Source organism: Calliphora vicina, chromosome 3 (genome assembly GCF_958450345.1).
Source record: "Calliphora vicina chromosome 3, idCalVici1.1, whole genome shotgun sequence".
Lineage (NCBI taxonomy): Eukaryota > Metazoa > Arthropoda > Insecta > Diptera > Calliphoridae > Calliphora > Calliphora vicina.
Window position 1 is genome coordinate 83,074,340 of NC_088782.1, and position 23,141 is coordinate 83,097,480.

Genomic DNA, 23,141 nt, shown 5'->3' on the forward strand with positions numbered 1-23,141 from the left:
GTTTGGTCCTAGGGGATTTTAACGCTCACCATCAGCTCTGGCACTCAAGTCTTGGGGAAGACCAGAGAGGAGCGTCACTGGCGGAACAGATTGACGAATCCACCTTCTGCACACTAAATGATGATGCCCCCACACGGATTATGGGTAATTGCGCAAGTTCGCCAGACATCACCATAGCGAGTCCTGGTCTGATTAACTGCACAACCTGGCGTGCAGTTATTTCTCTAGGATCAGACCATTTACCCATAATCGTTTGTCTGGATAGACCCAACGATTTCATCGTCTCTGAATGCCGAACTTACATCAACCAAAAGAAAGCAGACTGGCACGGCTTCTGAGAATTTACCGACCGCATCTTCAATGGTCTACCGATTCCCTCCAACGTACACAAAGCAGAGAGGAAGTTTCGCGAAACCATCACAGCAGCAGCCGCTCGCTTCATTCCCGCTGGTAGAATATCCGTAGTGCGACCGCACTTCCCAGCAGAAGCAGCGGGACTCGCAGATGAGCGTGATGACATCCGAAGTACCAACCCTGACGACCCTAGGATCGCCCAGCTGAACCGCGATATCAGCAGGTTGGTAAATGAGGACAAGCGAAACAAATGGTTGGATCATTTGAAGAACTGCAACTTAAGTTCTGGAGTTGGCAAGTTGTGGTCCACAGTTCGGTCTCTCTCCAATCCGACTAAGAAGGATGATAGGGTCGCGATTAAGTTTGCAGATACCACCATATCCGACCCTAAACGGTGCGCGCGAGCTTTTTGCCGACAATTCATTGAGCACCCCGACAGAGACAAGGCGAAAAGAAGTATTGTCCGCAAACTACACGATCTTCCAGTCTCGGACACACCACAACTTTACACGCCAACTGAAGTTGCAGAAGCCATCAACACAGCTAAGCCTTCAAAGGCAATAGGACCTGATGGGATATCCATGCTGATGCTAAAACACCTAGGCGAGCGGGGAGTCGAGTACCTGACAATGGTTTTTAATCTGTCAGTGAGGAGCTTAACAATACCCGATGTCTGGAAAATGGGTCGAGTGATCCCATTGCTAAAACCTGGGAAAATCGCGAGTGAGGGACAATCGTACAGGCCGATTTCCCTCCTGTCACCTGTAGCGAAGACACTCGAAGCTCTTCTCCTCCCCCAGCTGACCCGTCAACTACCAGCTGCTCGTCACCAGCATGGATTCCGTAAAATGCACAGTACCACCACAGCATTATCCGCCATAGTCACTCAGATCTCACAGGGCTTAAACCAGCAGAGGCCTTGTGAACGAACTATCCTAGTGGCACTTGACCTGTCGAAAGCCTTCGACACTGTCAGTCACGCCACACTCTTCCAGGACATCCTGCAGTCCACAATGCCCAACAACACGAAGAGATGGATAGTGAACTATCTGAGTGGCAGGCAGTCGTTCGTGGAGTTTAGAGACAAATGCTCAAAACCCCGTAGAGTTAAACAAGGAGTCCCTCAGGGCGGGGTCCTGTCGCCGCTCCTGTTTAACTTCTACCTCTCTAAACTCCCAGTGCCCCCACTGGGCGTAGAGATAATCTCGTATGCGGACGACTGTACTATATTGGCAACAGGTCACAACGTTGATGAGCTTTGCGGTATGGTAAATGGTTATCTCAATGAAATCCACAATTTCTTCACTGCACGTAACCTGCAGTTATCACCAACGAAGTCATCAGCAACACTCTTCACCACCTGGACGAAGGAGGTAAAACTGAATTTAGGCATCATGGTCGACGGCGTACAAATTCCGACAGTGAACCACCCGAAAATCTTGGGTGTCACTTTTGATAGCCTTTTTACCTCCTCAGCACACGCCACTGTAATCACGCATAAACTGCGAAATATGAACAAGGTCCTCAAAGCACTAGCCGGCAGTACTTGGGGTATGGACAAAGAAACCTTGCTTGCTACCTACAAAACGATTGGCCGGTCAGTTCAGCCAACCCTACTTCACTCAGTCCAATGGATTTATGGACTCATCCTGTTGAAGTAGCTCAATTTCTTGGACTTGAACAACATGCAGAACCACCAGAACATCCAGATTGATTATTGTAAATTGTTCATGCTGCTACAACAACAACTTTACCACACATAACACTTTTACCAAAATTTTTACCAACATCGAACATTCTGTTCGATAAACCTACTACCATTAACATCATTACATGGCAGCGACCACTTCCCAATCAGAATAGCTGTAAAATTGACCGAATCACTATAATCAAAACAAACAAATATTTAATCCACCTGGCAGATTGGGGAAATTATTCACGCACAGCAGAAGTAGAATTTTCTAAACGCAAACTGAACTCATCCAGCAACAGGAATGCAGCCATAATATCCAAATCTATACGCACAGCAGCTAACATCCACATCCCACAAATCAGCAGTAACTTTAAATCCCAACGAAGTAATGTTCCCTGGTGGAACCAGACACTAGCGGATTTGCGGAAACAAAAAATGAAAAAATGGCAAAACTTTAAATCAAATCCAACACAGGAAAATCTGGTTTTGTTCAAAAAGTATAATGCTAAATTTCGTAAAGAAGTTAAAAGTGCCAAACGCATTAGTTTTGAAAATTTTACTAAATCAATAAATAACAAGTAAGAGTGCTATATTCGGCTATGCCGAATCTTATATACCCTTCACCAAATTATACTTCAACATTTTAAATATTTTTAGGTAAACAAAATTTAATTTCTTTCCAGTTGTTTTTTTAATTTTTTGGAAAAAAAAATTTTTCAATTGTTATTTAAATTTTTTTTTTTTAAATTTAAAATTTTTCTTTTTTTAAATTTCAAAAAAAATTTTTTTTTTTAAATTTAAAATTTTTTTTTTGTTTTTTCAATTTTTTTTTTAAAAAATTCAGGTTTAAATTTTTTTTCCCGATTTTGACCCATTGTAGGTCCAACTTACTATGGTCTTGTATACGTCGTTGCAAATGTCTTTGAAATATCTATCATTAGATATCAATACCGAAGATATCTGGGGTCTTCAGAAAACTGATTTCAACAGACAGACGGACATGGCTTAATCGACTCCGCTATCTATAAGGATCCAGAATATATATACTTTATAGGGTCGGAAATGAAAAATGTAGAAATTACAAACCGAATGACAAACTTATATATACCCTTCTCACGAAGGTGAAGGGTATAAAAATACACCAACTTCAATAATATGGAACAAAATAAATAGAATTACTCTCAAAGGACCATCCACTAACATAAGAGCAATAGACACACAAACTGAAACAATAATCGAACCACTCAAAATAGCAAACCATTTTGGCAACGTTTGGCCTGAATACGCATCTGATGCCAATTTTTCTTTACTCTTTAATTCATCCAGAAATTCACTTAATATATTACCAAATTACACAAGGGACAAATCGGCCCGTTTACTTGAAGATCCTATTACCATGATTGTACTTAACAGCTGCCTATGTAAAGTTAAAGGTACTACCCCTGGAATCGACCGCATCTCCTATCAAATGGTTAAAAATCTCTCACATGCAAGTAAAGAAAAATTGCTAGACACGTATTTTGCAGAGCGGCCATTTTCCACATTCCTGGAAACTGGCAATTATAGTTCCTATTCCTAAAGTTAAAAAATCTTCCTCAACTAGTGATTACTATCCAATCTCATTACTGCCATGTCTCTCTAAAATAATTGAACGAATAGTAGCTACCAGTTTATTTTGGTTTATGGCAATGAAAAAGCTTATTGCTAAAGAACAAGTTGCCTTTAAAGCTAATAAAGGTACCGATGACGTACTACTTCACATGGATTATTACATTACAAATGCTCTATCCACCAAAAATCATACAACAATCCTATCAATTGACTTTGAGAAGGCATTTGATAGGATTATTTCACATGTGATTTTAAATAACCTCAACCTCATAAATAACCAAATCGTTTTTAACTAATAGACGTTTCAAAGTGAGAATTAACGGTCAGCTATCAGAAACTTTTTTTCCTGAAAAATGGCATCCCACAGGGTTCGCCACTTTCAGTTATACTGTTTCAGATAGCGTTTAATGACATCAGCAAAATAATTAACAGACACTGTTATGTCGATCACTGCTTATACGCTGATGATTTATATATTCTTTGCAGAAAAAGCAACAACAGTGACACAAAAAATATTCTGGAAAATACTCTGCAAGATATCAACCAATGGACTGATTATTCTGGTGCGAAATGATCCCTCCTCAAAACAAAAAAGTTTCATATATGCAGAAAAAGGAACTGTGATTCCGAAACACATATTATACATTCCGATTATACCATGATACAAAACGTAAAGCAACTTAGAATTTTGGGTTTGATTTTTTCACATAAATATACAGTAGCCCAAGAAAGTCTACATACAGGAAAAATTATTATATTCTTTAATTTAAGTTTTTTTATGATTTTAGTTTTTTTTATGATTTTTTTTAGTGTGAATTTATTTTTTTAACAAATATATTTCACTACTTTTAACTTACAAATACAGCTTTTAACGAAAGAAATTTAATTTGAATTCCTGTATGTAGACTTTATTGAGCTACTGTAACTGGAAAGAACATTTAATTCATATTAAAAATGCATTAATGTCGAGACTTAACATTATAAGATATTTGTCAACGAAAAGCTTAGCTCACACAAACACATTAACTTATCTCACCAAAACAATTGTTTTAAGCAAAATAGATTATGGGCTATTTATATACGGCAACACCTGCAAATCAAATATTAACATCATAAAACCTGTATATCATCAATTTGCGAGAGCTTGGCCCATAATCATAGTCAAAAATAAAGTACATTTTAAGAGAATTAAACTCGACTTTACTTAAGAGTGGACTTTAGGTATATCATAGACAAGTTAAAGTATACTTCTGACGCTGAAGTCGACTCTAAATATAAAACTAGCTAAAGTTGTTTTTAACTCGTTTAACAACAGCATCAGCTGTTCTTCGCCGAGTAAAAAAGTTCGTCACAAAGTAAAAAATGTTTAAGTTACAAGATATTGGTAGAGATTTTGCAATTATTGAACAGTTATCAATAAAATTAGTACCAAAATATCGTAATTATTATATTAATCTTATCTTTTCCATTTTTCCACAACAAACAACTTTTTTTCTTTAGATGTCCCGGTTACTTTTATTGTTTACGTTTTTGTGATTTTTTTTTAATTTTGTATGTCAGCTGTTCAGCCTTGCCACTTGTCTGTTTTTTGTTGTATATTGTATGAAAACATTTTCTACATTTGCGGTGGCACCCAGTTAAAGTCGGTTCAATTTAAAACATACTTTAATTTTGACTATGGTTGCAAATTAATAAAAAGCAGGTTTTTATTTTAAAGTTGTTTTTAAAAAGAACCGACTTTAGTGTTTGACTATGATTATGGGCCCTTGTGTCTACGCATTGAGGACAACCCCTATAAACAATATACTTTGTGAAGCCAATATCAGACATCAATACCAGACAGAATATATGAATTAAACGCTAGACTTCTACCTAAACTCCTTAACAGTACAAACTCCATTATTGACAAGGATATCTCCTCATTTATCAAAGCTAAAAAAATCAAGCGCATCAGATCAGCAATAACCCAATCTTTGTCCTTATGCACTGAATTAAACATTCTGCCTTTTCTTTTTCCAAAGAATACATAAAAAATCCCCCATGGAAATTTGAAACTACCTCCCTTAATTTTTCACTAGCAAACTTCAACAAGTCCAATACTCCAAAAGACACTTACCTCGGCCATTTTTCAGAACAAAAAATCCTTTTATCACTGGTGATTATTCTGCACAGACGGCACTAAATCACAAAGTAACATACCAGCTTACTCTGTGGTAAACGAAAATGGGGATAATATCGTATTAGGATTGCTCCCGAAACAAGCATATGTTTTTACAGCGGAATCTTGTGCTATATATCAAGCAATTGCACAGTACTAGCAGACAGGAAGAAAACCATAATATTCACTGACAGCCTTTCAGTGAATATTATGAAAGGCTGTCAGTGAATATTAAAATATGTACAACAGTAGAGCTGATGGCCATAGCAGCTAGTGCTCTTTAACTATAATTTAGTCTTAGAATTAAGTTCCTTAAGAATAAATAAACGAATAAATAAATAATATTTCATATGTAGTTTGGCAGCATTTCGCACGAAATGTTAAAAAGAGTAGCTTAAAAAACAAAAACTATCGGAATTCAATGACACTTTGCAGTTTTCTTCCTCATTGGATAATTCATTAGCAACTTCCAATATGACGTAACAGTGGATTTGCTTGTGTTGAGTAGAAGTATTGTAGACTTCAAGTGTGTTGAATCTAGAATCGTGATGGTTTTTATCTCCTGAACGAACAATTGTATCTCAAATAATTAAATAGTGGGTGCTGTGGCTTAATTGGTTAGCTCGTTTGATCATTAAGCATGATATGGTATTTGTGGCCTGGGTTCGATTCCCAGCCGCTGCCAAACAACAACATTAGTTTATAATAATTATTAGTTTACTAATAACTAATATTTATCACAGCGCCCTCCTTCGGTGGTATAACACTAAAACACCACCGAAGTAAAATAATTAAATAAAGGTTGTTGGCTTGATCTCACCACCAGAGGTGCTGCAACCTGCAATAATAACAAACATAACGCGCAATTGCAGAGTTGTCAATTAAAAGCTTTCCTCCTCCTTTCACCACCTTTTCCTCTACACTCTATCCCCTTTCCAAAGATTGCCTGAGTATTACTTCTCTTTTTTTAAAAAAAAAAAATAAATAATCTCAATGCGATTTCAGACGTAATTTCTGTAGTATTTGTTTCAATGACTTTTTTCGATAAGTCCTCTGGTATTTAATCAGAGACCTGCGCCGAACGGCTGTAAGCCGGCTGAACCGAGCCGCCGATAAAATAGCCGCCGTTTCTGATAAAAGTTCCTTAGTAATTTCATAAAATTTTCAGAATTTCTCTTTTTTCAAATTTTTAATTATTTAGAATTTGAGTAGTTAAGCTACGTATACACGGTTGTCATATTCTTACAATATTGTCAGAACATGCTCATAAAATGGTTAACACAACCATGAGAACTTATGTTGAAACATATGGGTGTTAACCATTTATTGAACATTTTCTGACAATATTGTAAGAATATGACAACCGTGTATACGTAGCTTTATTCTTTAGTCGGCTGACAGCAGGCTAGCCGCCGCCGACCTTTTTTGGAGTCAGCCGCCGCACGGTGGCTCATATCTCAATTTCATCGGCCAAAAGTCCAACTTTTTGTTAACTCCGATTTCAAAAATTTTAATGCCATTCAATAGTAGACACATTGAAACTATGGTAGCCAAAAAATTAGATAAAAATATTAAGGGTCCTCATGTAAACGCTTAAAAGCCTCGCAAACTGTGCAATCTGTGCATTTTTACACTCTCGCAAATGAAATGTCAAAAAATGTATGGAAATTCGTTTGCACAACTCCGATAAGTTTGCGCGACAATTTAGACTCGCAAACTTGAATTTATTGTGCATTTGATGAATCAGCTGCTTTTGTTTACTTTTATTAATAAGAAATAAAAATCAAATAAAATATAAAAATTTTGTGCATGTGAAAATTGTGTAACTTTGGAACAGAATGATTGTATTAAATGACATTGCGTATGAAAACATTAACCAACAGCTAGAACATAAACAAAGTCCTCCAAACTATGTATACCACCGTTTGTTCCAAAGATTTAACTTTCATTCAACATTTTAAAATTAAAATTTATACAATTTGAAAAAAAATTATTAAAGCTTTTGTTGAATTTATGTATTTTTATTTGACAAATATAAATTTTCTGTATAAACTTGCACAAAATTGAAAAGGTGGGTTCATGAAACATGTGTCGCAATTTTGCCCATTTGCACAAATGGGAAACTTAAGCGTTTAAATAAGTACCCTTATTGTGAATTGTGTGCGTGGCATGCTGTTAAAGTAAAATATTTTATGTCATTTTATAAAAAATGTGATTTTTGTAAATTTGATCAGAAGTAAATTATCATTACTCGCTAACTATTATCGATAATTGGATGATTTTTTTTTTGTTATGTTCGTAGAATAATAGTCTTTAAGAACTGGTATGATTTCCCACTGTACCGTTTATACTGTGAGCGTCAAAAGAAACTGTACACCTTAATGTATTATATTTACAACATTATTTTCCTAATATATTTTATAATTTGATTAAACATTTTATATTTTTTATTTAATATATTTTATTCTTTCTCATCTATCTATATATATATAAAATACAAAAATGTTTCTAGCTATGTCCGTTATAGACTCAGACCATCTAACCGATTAGCTCCAAACTGGTATCTCTGGAAAGGAAATTTTCTGAATATGGTTTTAGAAACCTAAAATACTACATTAGGTCCATTCGGTGCTTTCGTAAAGAAGATTTTCGAATTTTCTCATACAAACATTTTTCATATACAGTACGAGACACAAATGTGTAAATAAATTTGGAAATATCTATAATTTGAATTTTTATGCTCAACATTTACCAATCTGACAATATTTTTTACACAATATGAATATCATGATTAGTGAAGTATAGCAATACAAAAAAATTAATTTCAAGTAATGGCATTTAAATACCAGGATATCAAAAAGTTAAAAACTGAATTACACAATTTTGTCGCATTTTCTTTAAAGTTAAATAAACTTATTATTATTTAGAAAAAGAACAATTTTAATCAATTTCATTAATGACAGTTAGTTAAAACATGTTACTAGTTAACAATTTACAATTCTTTAAGGAATATTGAATATGAAGAAGATTATCACCGAAGTTGCAAATTCTGTTACCGAGCAGCTGAAAAATGGTATCTCCCATCGAAAAATATCCACCAAATTCAATATTTCTTTTAATCTGTTGAGAACATAGCGAATATATGTGGTTTGGCTTTTCCAGCACCAATTTGTGGATGGAATTCAATTCTATTGTTAAAAGATGGTCTCACTGTATAACGTCTAGTTGCATCAGGAGAAGAAAATAGTCCCCGTGAGGTACAACCAAAACTATCTTCATGCTACCAAATTAAGATTTCAAAACGTGCATCTCTTAGAGAAATCAAAAGATGTGGTTTTTATGCAATAAAGATTGTTAAAAAAAACCTCGTTTAACTGAAAGACACAAGTCTCTTCGACTAACATTTGTAAATTTTTTTAAGAAATGGACCTTTGATGATTGGGAAAAAGTTATCTGTACAGATGAATCGAAAATTAACCATTTTAGAACTGATGGACCAAAATATGACTACCAAAAACGAAATGCGCCATTAAAAGACCGTGATTTTATGACGACTATGAAATATGGTGGTGGAATATTGCCAATTAGGGAGCTTCCAACAGGATAACGATCCTAAGCACCCCTACAAAGTTTGTAAGACTTGGCTACAGAGCAATAATATTCAAGTTCTTCATTGGCCTGGTCAATCTCCCGATCTCAATCCTATTGAGAACATGTGGCACATTGTTAATATGTAAATAAATCGTGAAAATTGCTGAAATAAGGATCGGAAATTTTCACGATTTATTTCATGCCGTTAAAATAGCCTGGGAAGGAATATCGAAAAACGCCTTTAAAACATAATATCTTCTATGCCAAGAGATGTTCTTGTGCCATCCAAAACAAAGGATTTGCAACAAAAAATTAATTAAATTTTTGTTTTATAGTAATGGCGAAGGCCATTCCATAAGAGGTACATACTTTGTTGACAGCAAAACAGTATTTTGTCAATTTTGAGGAGTGCTTCTGACTATTGTCCTGCTGAAACTCCCATCTGAAGTGCATCCCTTCCTCAGAAAATGGAAGCATTAAGCTTTGCAATATATTTACGTAGTCCTGGATGCATTTTTCGTTCTTTATCTAATATACTGGACCGACACCAGAAGAGGAGAAACACCCCCATATCATGATGGATCCTTGTGTGGATGGATCTATGGTGTGCTTTTTTCTTCGAAGACGTCGCGGGCCAAACGGTTACTGTGAATGGTGAGCGCTACAGAGCAATGATTGAAGTCGCGGGTTTATGTCAACAAGCCTCAGACTCTTGCAGCTCTTAAAGACAATATCCGCCATTTTCATGACATCATATTCTCGAAGAAGAATCGAAGTTTTTCATTTTTTTAATTACAGCCAAAAAACATCGGAAGTTTACTTTTGCGCCACATTGTATATATGGGGGATTTCATGTCAAGTGAACCAACTTTTGAAATCGATGTCTTCCGATCGGGATGAAATTTGCACCAAGGTTAGCTCTATTGGATAGTAACTCAGACACAATTTTTCAACAACATCGGTCGAGAACTCTCTGAGTTATAGGGGGTAAAATTTTGACAATTTGGTCAAACAGGGGTTTTTTCTTATCCATGTAACTTATTACCTATTGTTCTTAGCAAAATGTGTTCCAAATAGTATAGATAGCTATTTCTTCGATCTTTCGAAAAAAAATATTTAAAAAAAAAAATAAAAAATTTGTAATATTTTTTTTCCGAAATCAAAAACTTTTTTGACTTTTTTTTAAAATACGCTATTTTTTTTATTTTTTTTTTTTTCTTAAAATAAAGTTTAGATATTTTCCTTGAACACCTACTTGGTCGCTTAGTGGGATGCGAGTGGGATATCTATCAAAATAAATATTTTGTAACTCAAAACATAAAATTTTTGACTTTTTTTGCAAAATCAAAAACTTTGTTGACTTTTTTTTTCAAAATGGACCCTTTTTTAATCTTTTTTTTTAGGTCAAACAAAAGCTTAGATATTATCCTTGAAGACCCTTTTGGTCGCTTAGTGGGATGCGAGTGGGATATCTATCAAAATAAATATTTTTTAACTCAAGACTTACAATTTTTGACTTTTTTTTTTGCAAATACGATTTTTTTTCCAAATGGGCCCTTTTTTTAAAATTTTTTTTGTAGTCAAAAGAAAGCTTAGGTCCATTCCTTTAAGATATTTTTAGTCCCTTAGTGGGATGCGAGTAGGATATCTATCAAAATAAATATTTTGTAACGCAAGACATATCTTAAAGGAATGGACCTAAGCTTTCTTTTGACTAAAAAAAAATTTTTAAAAAAGGGCCCATTTTGAAAAAAAATTCGAATTTGCAAAAAAAAAGTCAATAATTGAATGTCTTGAGTTACAACATTTTTATTTTAATAGATATCCTACTCACATCTTCCTAAGTGACAAAATAGGTCTTAAAGGAAAAGACCTAAGCTTTCTTTTGAGCAAAAAAAATTTTTAAAAAAAAGTCCCATATTGGAAAAAAATTTCGATTTTGCAAAAAAAAATTAAAAAATTGTATGTCTTGCGTTACAAAATATTTATTTTGATAGATATCCCACTCGCATCCCACTAAGGGACTAAAAATATCTTAAAGGAATGGACCTAGGCTTTCTTTTGAGCAAAAAAAAAAAATTAAAAAAGGGCCCATATTGGAAAAAAATTTTGATTTTGCAAAAAAAAATTAAAAAATTGTATGTCTTGCGTTACAAAATATTTATTTTGATAGATATCCTACTCGCATCCCACTAAGGGACTAAAAATATCTTAAAGGAATGGACCTAAGCTTTCTTTTGACTACAAAAAAAATTTTAAAAAAAGGGCCCATTTGGAAAAAAATCGTATTTGCAAAAAAAAAAAGTCAAAAATTGTAAGTCTTGAGTTAAAAAATATTTATTTTGATAGATATCCCACTCGCATCCCACTAAGCGACCAAAAGGGTCTTCAAGGATAATATCTAAGCTTTTGTTTGACCTAAAAAAAAAGATTAAAAAAGGGTCCATTTTGAAAAAAAAAGTCAACAAAGTTTTTGATTTTGCAAAAAAAGTCAAAAATTTTATGTTTTGAGTTACAAAATATTTATTTTGATAGATATCCCACTCGCATCCCACTAAGCGACCAAGTAGGTGTTCAAGGAAAATATCTAAACTTTATTTTAAGAAAAAAAAAAAATAAAAAAAATAGCGTATTTTAAAAAAAAGTCAAAAAAGTTTTTGATTTCGGAAAAAAAATATTAAAAATTTTTTATTTTTTTTTTTAAATATTTTTTTTCGAAAGATCGAAGAAATAGCTATCTATACTATTTGGAACACATTTTGCTAAGAACAATAGGTAATAAGTTACATGGATAAGAAAAAACCCATGTTTGACCAAATTGTCAAAATTTTACCCCCTATAACTCAGAGAGTTCTCGACCGATGTTGTTGAAAAATTGTGTCTGAGTTACTATCCAATAGAGCTAACCTTGGTGCAAATTTCATCCCGATCGGAAGACATCGATTTCAAAAGTTGGTTCACTTGACATGAAATCCCCCATATATATATATATATACAGTGCTTGACAAAACAATGGAAACTTTTCCATTGTTTTGTAGCCCAAAATTTAAAATATTTTTTTAAAATAATTTTTTTTTAGTATTTTACTTGTATAGTTTCATTTATATAAATTAATTGAAAAACAAACAACATAATTAATTATATTCTGAAAAAAGGGATCAAAATTAAAAATATTCACTATTTCGCTACTGACAAAACAATGGAAACTTTTAAACTTCTCCAAGAAAGAGGTGTAAAACGAAAATAATATTTAAAAGAACGATGTAAAAAGCATCCTGTTTACAGTTATTTTATTTTTAAATTCTGGTAATTTTTCACAATTTCTTTTTTTAAGTTTTTCGCATAATTGCTTTTTTCAAAGTTTACGAAAATGGCTAAAGTTAAGATTTGTGAAGACTTAAAAAATAAAATAATTAACGATTTTAAAACAGGTTTAAAACAATAAAGTATCTGTGACAAATATTCAATAAATAAATCAGCAGTTTCAAAATTATAAAGAAATTTCGTGAGACCGGTTCTGTAAAAACTCAACATTTAGGTGGAAGACCTCGCAAGACTACTCCTAGAGAAGATAATTTAATAGCGAGAGATTTCAAGAAATTCCCAAAAATAACTCCTCGAGAGGTTGTTAATAGCATAAAATTAGAAATAAGTACCCGAACAGTTAGTCGTAGGGCAAATGAGGCTGATCTTGGTTGCTATCGTCCTGTGAAAAAACCACTCATTTCTAAAAATAACCGTTCTGCTCGTCTACAATTTGCCAGGGATCATTTAAACTGGTCGATACAGAAATGGAAACTGTCCTCTTTTCCGACGAATACAAATACAATTTAAGAGCCAGTGATGGGACATTTGTAAGACGACCAAAGGGAAAAAGATTAGCTCCAAAGTACACAAATAAGACTGTAAAGTTTGGCGGTAGCAATATTATGGTATGGGGATGTTTTTCAGGGCAAGGTATGGGCCCAATTCATATTATAAAAGATACTATGACAGGTATAGGATACAGAACCATATTAAACGATGTTATGTATCCATACGCTGAGGAAAATATGCCCCTAGTTTGGGGATTCCAACACGACAACGTCCCGAAACACACCTCTAGGGTTGTTACCGAGTGGTTACAATCCAACGAGGTACGTGTTTTGAAGTGGCCTGCCCAATCGCCAGATCTCAATCCCATAGCAAATTTATGGGAAATTGCAGATCGTAAAATAAGGACCCAAAATTACACCAGGAAGGAAGATTTATCGGAGGCGGTTATAAGGGAATGGCAAAATATTTCGAAGGATACCATTGACTCTTTAATTGGTTCAATGCATCGTCGATGTGTAGCAGTTATAAAAAATAAGGGATACCCAACAAAATATTGAGTTATTGCAAAGTTTAGACCATATTTGTTAAAATAATATCTAAGTTTCCATTGTTTTGTCAATGCCATAATAAAGAAATCTTTTAACTTTGTTTTCTCATTTTTAAAATTTAATTAATTATGTCCTTTGTTTTTTGTTAAATTAAGTTAATAAAAGTATAAAAATTTTAAAATTTTTTAAAAAAATATTTCAGATTTTCAGTCATCGACTGAAATAACAGCTTCTCATTAATATTCTGTTTTATAATATTACTTATCTATCTACCTAATTTTCTCAAAAACAAAAAAAAATAATAATCTAAAAGAAATAATTATATAAATAAGTAAAAGTGTTAAGGGAACATGTTTAGTCTCCTAGACGAAACCATAAAAAGACCAAACAAAAAAGGAAATCTAACTACAATTCTGAAAATTTTCCTACAATTGATCAACAAAATATGAGAAACGATCCTAAATATGTGGTTATAAAATCAATTATTGAAAATAAACCAATAACCTCCTTCAGTGTTTTCGCCATAGAAAAGGCAATAAATGGTATAATTCAAATATCAGTATGCTAAGAGATGGTAGCATTAGATGTTAGCAAAAACACAGAAAATAGCTGAAACATTTGTGCGCACTAGAAATTTTGGTGGTCTATGTGATGTACAAATCTCCTTACATAAATCGCTTAATATTTGTAAAGGAACTTATATGATCGCAATTTAATTCCAACAAGTGAAAAATAAATTTTAGAATACCTAAAAGATCAAGGAGTAACAGAAATTTACAAATATACAAAGGAAGAAGATGGTAAAAAAGTACACACAGGAAAAATAATGCTGTCATTTGATTTATACAAAGTCCCATCTAAACTCACTATCGCATGGTACACTGTTAATGTAAGGGAATATTTTCCAAATCCAATGAGGTGCAAAAATTGTCAACTTTTAGGACATACAAACACAACTCATCTTGTGAAAATTGCAACTTTCCTCCTCACTCACATATCTCTTGTTCTCGTATTATGTGTGCAAATTGCCTTGGTGATCATTCTTCCTCCTCCTTCACTTGCCCTAAATATATACGTACAACAAAAAGAAATTCTTAAAATTAAAACACAAAATAAATGCAGCTTAGGAGAAGCAAAAAGAATTTATAACCAACGGTACCCAAACCAACAAAAAACCACATATGCAAATATAACAAAATACAACAATAACAATAATACTCAAAACAATGAAGAAAGAACAATAAATGAATCCACAATTAACACTAAATCTTATACTACAACAACACAACAAAATAAACTCTCTCAATCCGATAAACTAATTACTTCTCAACCAACAACATCTTCTAAAATCTCACAACAAATAATCGATTTATCCGAAACAATAACCACAAACAAAACACCAATTCAAACACCCACCATAACAACTTCTCTCTCAACATTAAAAACCACTTCAATATCTCATCTAGCACTCAAAGAAAAGAGTAACTCCAACTCCGTTAAACAAACTTCTCTTAACAATACTTCATTGAGCACACCTACAAAAAGTACAAAAGATAATAGTAAAAATATAAAAAAAAAAAAATTTAATAAAAAGTAAACACAAACTCCCATATTCATGGGCAATTTTTAAGTTTGTCGGGGGTTTTTGGGATAGGTTTTGTATGCTGAATTTGTTTTCTAAGCCTTCCTTTTCGGGGTGTTTTTAAAATAAATTTTGTATGCTGGATTTTTTAAGCCCTCCTTGATGGATTTGAAAATTGTTCCTGAATATGGGAGAAGGACTGCTTGATTGAAACAATTTCCTTACTTAAATTTTAACCAATGAATTTTGTTATAATACAATGGAATATTAACGGATTTATAAACAATTATACAAATTTGGAACTTTTGATAAAAAAATACAATCCACATATCATTTGTCTTCAAGAAACACATATTAAAAGCACAGATACTCCAGCATTACCAAAACAATATACTGGATATTTTCACAATTTTTATAATTCAACACGTCAAGGCTGCGGGCTTCTTATTCATAAAAACTTTCCACACATATTTATTCCAAATTCCACTAACATTTCATCAGTAACAATTTCATTGATCGCAAAAAATAACATCAGAATATCTTCAATATATTCCACCTGAACAAAACATATCTAATGCAGACTTAGAATTATTAATTCCATCCAACGAAAATTTCATTATGGCAGGAGATTTTAGTGCATGGAACCCAATTTGGGGATCAAGCAAATATAACAATAAAGGAAAAATACTTGAAAATATGTTAACAAACAGCCACTTAGCTATACTAAATGACGGATCTCCTACTCATTTTTCGACACACCATACCTTTACTAACATTGATCTCACATTTTGCTCTACATTACTACTACCTAACCTAACTAGGGAAGTTGTAAATGACCTGCACAACAGTGATCATTTCCCAATACGAACTTGTTATTCAAGCAATGTAAGACCTGCAACACCCCAATCTATAACAAAAACGCGATTTAAATATAACCAAGCAAACTGGCAAGAATATAAAAATTGTATAAAAAAAATAAAAATAACAACCAATACCAACAAAGAAGCAGCTACAATTCAGAAGGTCATTCGTTCAGCTTGTAATATATCTATACCTCGAACATCCAAAAATCCCACACGTAAAAAATACGTCCCATGGTGGAACCAGGAACTAAATATATTACAAAAAGACAAGCAAGATGCCTGGAAACTCTTCAGAAATAGTATGACAATTCCCAATCTTATCGATTATAAAAAGAAAAATGTCAAATTCAACAAAAGAAATTATCAAAAAGACAATGCTTCGAAAACTTTACAAAAAATCTAAATCCGCAATCTTCTTTAAAAAAATATATGGACTGGAATACGCACATTAACTGGAAACTATGAATCTAAAATAATAAAAGTTATAGAATACAATAACCAAAAATTCGACGAAAGCCACCAAATAGCAACATGTTTTAGTGAATATTTGTCAAGCATATCAAAAATTGACAATTTTTCTAATGCATACAAACTACAACTCAACAAGGTATTACATTTAAATGTTAATCACGAACCAATTGGACCAGCAAAGTTTCTAGAAACACCCATTAACCTAATTGAATTTAATAGCAGCCTTAACACCACAACAGGATCTTCACCAGGATTCGATGGTATAACTTATAATTTAATTAAGAATAGCCCAATAGCACTCAAAGAGAAAATCCTGACCCTGTATAATAATATTTTTGGAACTGGTGTTATACCTCAAATATACAAAACTGCGATAATAGAGCCAATAAAGAAGCCTAATAAAAATTCTACGGATATCAGCAATTATCGCCCAATTTCTCTTTTACCATGTTTGGGAAAGCTACTTAAAAAAATTATATCAAAACGTCTTTTATGGTATCTACCAACGGCTAAGAAAATCTCTCCCAATCAAGTCGGCTTCAAACCCGGGTTTGGAACAATGGATGCGCTATTATATATAGACCATTTGATATGCAAAAACCTCTCTACAAAAAACCACCTATCAATTTTATCAGTCAATTTTGAAAAGGCCTTTGACCGACGGAATACATCTTGTTTTAAATAAACTTAATGATTGGAAAATTGGCTCCTAGACTTTTAACTATATAAAGTCATTCCTAACAAATAGAAAATTAAGAGTTAAGGTTAACAATATTATATCAAACACAAAATCTATATACAGCGGCATACCTCAAGGTTCTCCACTTTCTACGACACTATTTCTAATTGCGTTTGAAACCCTCAACGAAATCATCAACAAACAAAAGATTCAATATTGCATATATGCTGACGATCTTTACTTAATAAGTCAACAGAAATCGATTACAGACATTGAAAAAGACTTTGAAAAACCTTTGAAAGAAATTGAAACCTGGTCAAACTTGTCTGGCTCCAAAATGTCTATGGAAAAATGTCAACATATTCATATCTGCAAAAAGCATAATTGTAATGAGGCAAACATTTCAGTTCAAAATTATCGAATAAAGAATACTAACAACCTTAAGATTTTAGGACTTATTTTCGACAACAAAAACACCTTTAAAAATCACTGTGATTACTTAAAGACTAACTTTCAAAAAAGGCTAAATGTAATAAAATACCTCTCATGTCAAAAAAAGCCAGATCCAAAATAGATTACGGTTTAGCGATATATGTAAATGTGCAAGAACAAATATACAAAAAATAAAAACAATTTATAATTCAGCTATAAGAAGCAGTTTAAGAGCATTTAGGACAACGCCTATTAAAAACCTTCTTGCCGAAAGAGGAATACTGAATATTGAAGAACGAATAGAAATATTAAAATGTAACTTAATTACAAAAATTTATCAACCTAACCATTTACTAACGCAAACAGTAAACTTACTAAAAAAACGACAAACCGAATTAAAAATTAAATCAACTCTTACCTATCTATGGTATATGTGTAAATCTCTGAATTATACAAAATTAAGATCAACAAAAAAAAGTTTTCCTACATGGATGCTAAACAAAAGTATTTTCCTAGACGATCTTACCAAAAACAAAAAAGAAAACACATCTGACTTAATATATAGACAACTATACAAGGATATATCAAACCAATGGGTAATAAACGACTGGAATATAATTTATACAGATGGTTCCAAAACAGCACATGGTACTGCATTTGCAGTAGTCGAAGAAGACGGTAAACGGTATTTTAACTGAACCTGCATCTATTTTTGACGCCGAAGCTCAAGCCATATATGAATGTTTACAATTAAATAAAAGAAATGATGAAAAAATAATAATAGCTACAGATTGTCAAAGTGTTTTCCAATCCCTTCAAAATACAAAAGCAACAAATGAAGTAATAAAAAGTATACAACAAAATATACTTGAATTTGCTGACAAAATCAAAATTTGATGGATACCAGGGCATGTTGGAATTTAGGGGAATGAGCACGCTGATCGTGCCGCAAAAAACGCTTTATTATCTCCACTACTATTTATGGTGCCACAATCTACAAAAACACTAATAAAAAAATTAAAAACAGAAATTATTTTGAAAAGCAAAAGGCAATGGGTGGAATACACACATCCTTATAAAGAAATTAACCCTACCCGTAACCCAGCGATTCTTCCAACCAATACCAACGCACAAATGAACAGATTGTACACCAGATTACGACTAGGCCATACCCATCTTACCCACAGCTACTTAATTGAGAAATCTCCTCAACCGATTTGCAACTCTTGTCTATTACCACTAACTACAAAACATATCCTAAATGATTGCAACACATCAAGAAATATACGGATACAAGTATTCGGAGATTTGAACTCTACAGATATTTTAAAATTTCCAACAAAAAACAACATAGAATTAATAACGAAATTCCTGGAACTAACACACCTAAAAAATAAAATATAAATTGTATATTACATAGTATTATTAACTATAATATATTTATATAAACAAATGAAGACGAAAGCCTTAGCTACTAGAGCTTTTTTTTAATTATAATTTTAATTGTAATTAAAATTGATAAATAAATAAATAAAATATTTCAGATTTTAGGCCACTAATGAAATATTTGGAAAAGTTTCCATTGTTTTGTCAACCACTGTATATATATATAAATGGATGTATGTTCCGAATGAACTCAAAAACGGCTGGACCGATTTTAATAAAATTTTCAGGGAATTTTCAAAATAGCCTAGCGGGTAACACTCTAAAGTCAAATTTTTGATTTTCGGTGTGTGAGCGGAGGGGTGTGCAAAATCAAATTTTTACATTATACCGCTAATGCCATCTATATATGGGGCATTTCATGTCAAGTGAACTAACTTTTGAAATCGATGTCTTCCGATCGGGATGAAAGGTTAGTTCTATTGGATAGTAACTCAGACACAATTTTTCAACAAGATCGGTCGAGAACTCTCCGAGTTAGAGGTCAAAGTTTGACATTTTGGTCAAGCAGGTGTTTTTTCTTATCCATGTAACTTATTACCTATTGTTCTTAGCAAAATGTGTTCTAAATAGTTTAGATAGCTCTTTCTTCAATCTTTGGAAAAAAAAATTTAAAAACTAAATATTTAATATTTAAAAAAAAAATTTAAAAAAAGGGTTCATATTGGAAAAAAATCGATTTTGCAAAAAAAAATTAAAAACTGTAAGTCTTGAGTTAAAAAATATTTATTTTGATAGATATCCCACTCGCATCCTACTAAGCGACCAAAAGGGTCTTCAAGGAAAATATCTAAGCTTTTGTTTGAGCTAAAAAAAAAATAAAAAAAAGGTTTCATCCCGATCGGAAGACATCGATTTTAAAAGTTGGTTCACTTGACATGAAATACCCCATATATAAAAAACCGCTGGACCGATTTTGATGAAATTTTCAGGGAATCTTCAGAATAGCCCAGCGGGTAATACTGTATAGTCAGATTTTTAATTATCGGTCTGTGGGCTAAAAAGTAGGAAAATTAACCAAATATATTCTGAAACAAAGTGATATTTAGCGACGAGAGAAAATTTTAAATTTTTGGTAAAAACAAACGGTTAAAATTTGGAGAAAAATAAACTCTGAATTTGCAATGCAAAATGTAATGTCCACAGTAAAGCATGGTGGTGGTTAGCTTGTGGTGTGGGGTTGTATGGCATCCAATGGTGAATGAAATTTGGTCTTCATAAAATACTCTATCAAAAAAAAAAACAGTTTACCTCAACATTTTAAAAGATAACTTGGCACAGAGCGTCGAAAAATTGGGCTTGGATAGAACTCGGGTCTGTCAGCAAGACAACAATCCCAAGTACTACAATGCCAAAATAGTAAAAGAATGACTGCTTTACCATACTCCCAAACAGTTGGATCATCTTCCCCTGTCACCTCATCGAACATTTATGAGAGCATCTGGACCGGCAAATAAGAAAAAGGGAAATTACAAGCAAGAATTCTATCAAATCGGTAATAATGGAGCAATGGCAAAAAATTTCCCCCAAGTAACTATAAATCTTGTGGAATCGATGCCCAGAAGACTGCAATCTGTTATAAAATCAAATGGCAAACAAACAAAATCTTAATTCTTTTTTAAATAACATTGTTATTTTAAAGCAGAGGTAATGTACAATTACTTTTGACGCTATAAATATGAAGATTTTTTTGTTTTTGTTGTTTATTTTTTGTTGTTAGAATTTCGTTATTCTTTTATAATAAAATGAGAAAGAATAAAATATATTAAATAAAAAATATATAATTAATCAAATTAGAAAACATATTAGGAAAATAAAGTTGTAAATATAATACTTTAAGGTGTACAGTTTCTTTTGACGCTCACAGTATCTGATGTGTTATTAATTTTTTTCTCAGGTACTATATTTTAGTCAAATTTGAATTTCAGTGGAATAAAAGTGCTTAGGGTTAAACAAATTTTACTACCAGGAGAAAGGCCAAATATATACTTGTTGACCTGTTTGTTGAACACTTTTTTCATTTGAATGAAATTACTTCCAAATTTTTTTCTATTTTTATTTTAACTGTTCAAATAAAATGTACTGTACTGGCGCAAAGTACAAGTCGCAATTTTGAAGATATTGCGATAAAATTTGGTACATAAATTTTTTTCGGCCCGAGGACGAAGCCTATTGAAAATGACTGAAATCGGTCCATTATTTCACCTAGCACCCATACAAATGTTCTCCCGAAATTATACTTTATCGGTCGTAAATGATTTATATATTATATTTATATATGTATCTACACAAATTTTGGTCCAAATAAGTTTTATATAAACTGAATTAATGCCACCTAATTTTATGATGATCGGTCCATAATTAGTCATAGCTCCCATATAAGGCCCGCTTCCCAAAAACAATTTAAAGAGCATAAATCTCTTAAAAATTTAGGTATAAATACAAAATTCAACAGAAACATCACACATATAGGCATAAATCACACTATCTAATTTCATGGCGATCGGTCCATAATTAGTCATAGCTCCCTTATAAGACCCGTTTCCGAAAATCACTTTAACGAGCATAAATCTCTTAAAAATGTTGGTATAAACACAAAATTCAACAAAAACAACACTCGTATAGACATAAATCACACGACCTAATTTCATGGCGATCGGTCCATAATTAGTCATAGCTCCAATATAATGCCCTCTTCCGAAAATCTCTTTAACGATCATAAATTTCTTAAAAATGTTGGTATAAACACAAAATTCAACAGAAATAACTTCCATATAGACATAAATCACAAGACCTAATTTCATGGCGATAGGTCCATAATTAGTCATAGCTCCCATATAATGCCCTCTTCCAAAAATCATTCACGAAAATAAATTATAGTGTAGGGTATTATATTGTCGAGCTTGGCCGAACATACTTCCTTAATTGTTTTTATCTGCTGATAACTTTTTTAATAAGTATAGCTGATTCAAAAAAATTGCATTTTCATACTAAATGCTATACAAAAATTAAAAGTTCAACTTTAACCACACAACTTTTGTCACACATCTGTGACATAGTCACAGATGTGGTGTAAATTTTACACCTTATAATTTTTGCAAAAAATTTCACTTTAAAAAATATTTTTTCGTTAATATTTGCTTTTTAACAATAAGATACAACAATTTTAATTTAAAAAAATTTAAAAAAGAAAGCAAAATGTTATTTGAAACAAAAATGCAGGCACTTTATTTCGCAAGCCTTTTTGATAAAACTTTAAAAAAATGAAGAGAGGGTGTAAAATTTACCACCACCTCATAAGTTAAAGGTTAAATTGCTCAACAACTGCTGAACCGATTTTAATAAAATTAAAACTGGCGAAAAATTCATGAAGTTATCTGTACATAAAAAATTTCTTTTTGCCAATGTTTGCTTGCAGGTATAATGCTCAAACATATTTTTATCTTTAGCCTAATTTATCATTCTATCGCATTTTTTCTGCATTAAGCTAGGTACTCTGTTCAAAATTTCGTGCGAAATGCTGTCAAACTACATATAAAATATTTGGAATGAAATATATGCGAAATAATTTCGCAAAAGTTGTACTCTGTTTTTATTGTGGAAAACATGTGAAATACATCTGGCAACCTTATTTTTCCACACGAAATAACATACGCAGCACTTCTTTCGCACGAAATTAAAAGCAACAGCTAGCTGTCAAACAGCATATAAAATTATTCGCATGAAAAACCATGATTTTTCGCAAATATGAACAGAGTACTAGGCTTTAAACAATATTTTCCATTTTTTATTTTAACAGCTTACTTCTTGTTTTTGGCAATTTCATTGAATTACTTTTGTAATTTATTGGATCTCTTATAATTTTTCCCTAGTACCGCATTATTGCCTTCCTCCTTCTGG

General features: G+C 32.5%; 1 protein-coding gene across 1 annotated transcript in view; it reads left to right on the forward strand.

Moving 5' to 3' along the window:
• SmD1 (small ribonucleoprotein particle protein SmD1) overlaps positions 1-23,141 on the forward strand; it is a 40,571-nt gene that overhangs the window by 16,826 nt on the left and 604 nt on the right. The gene's annotated exons all lie outside the window — the stretch shown is intronic.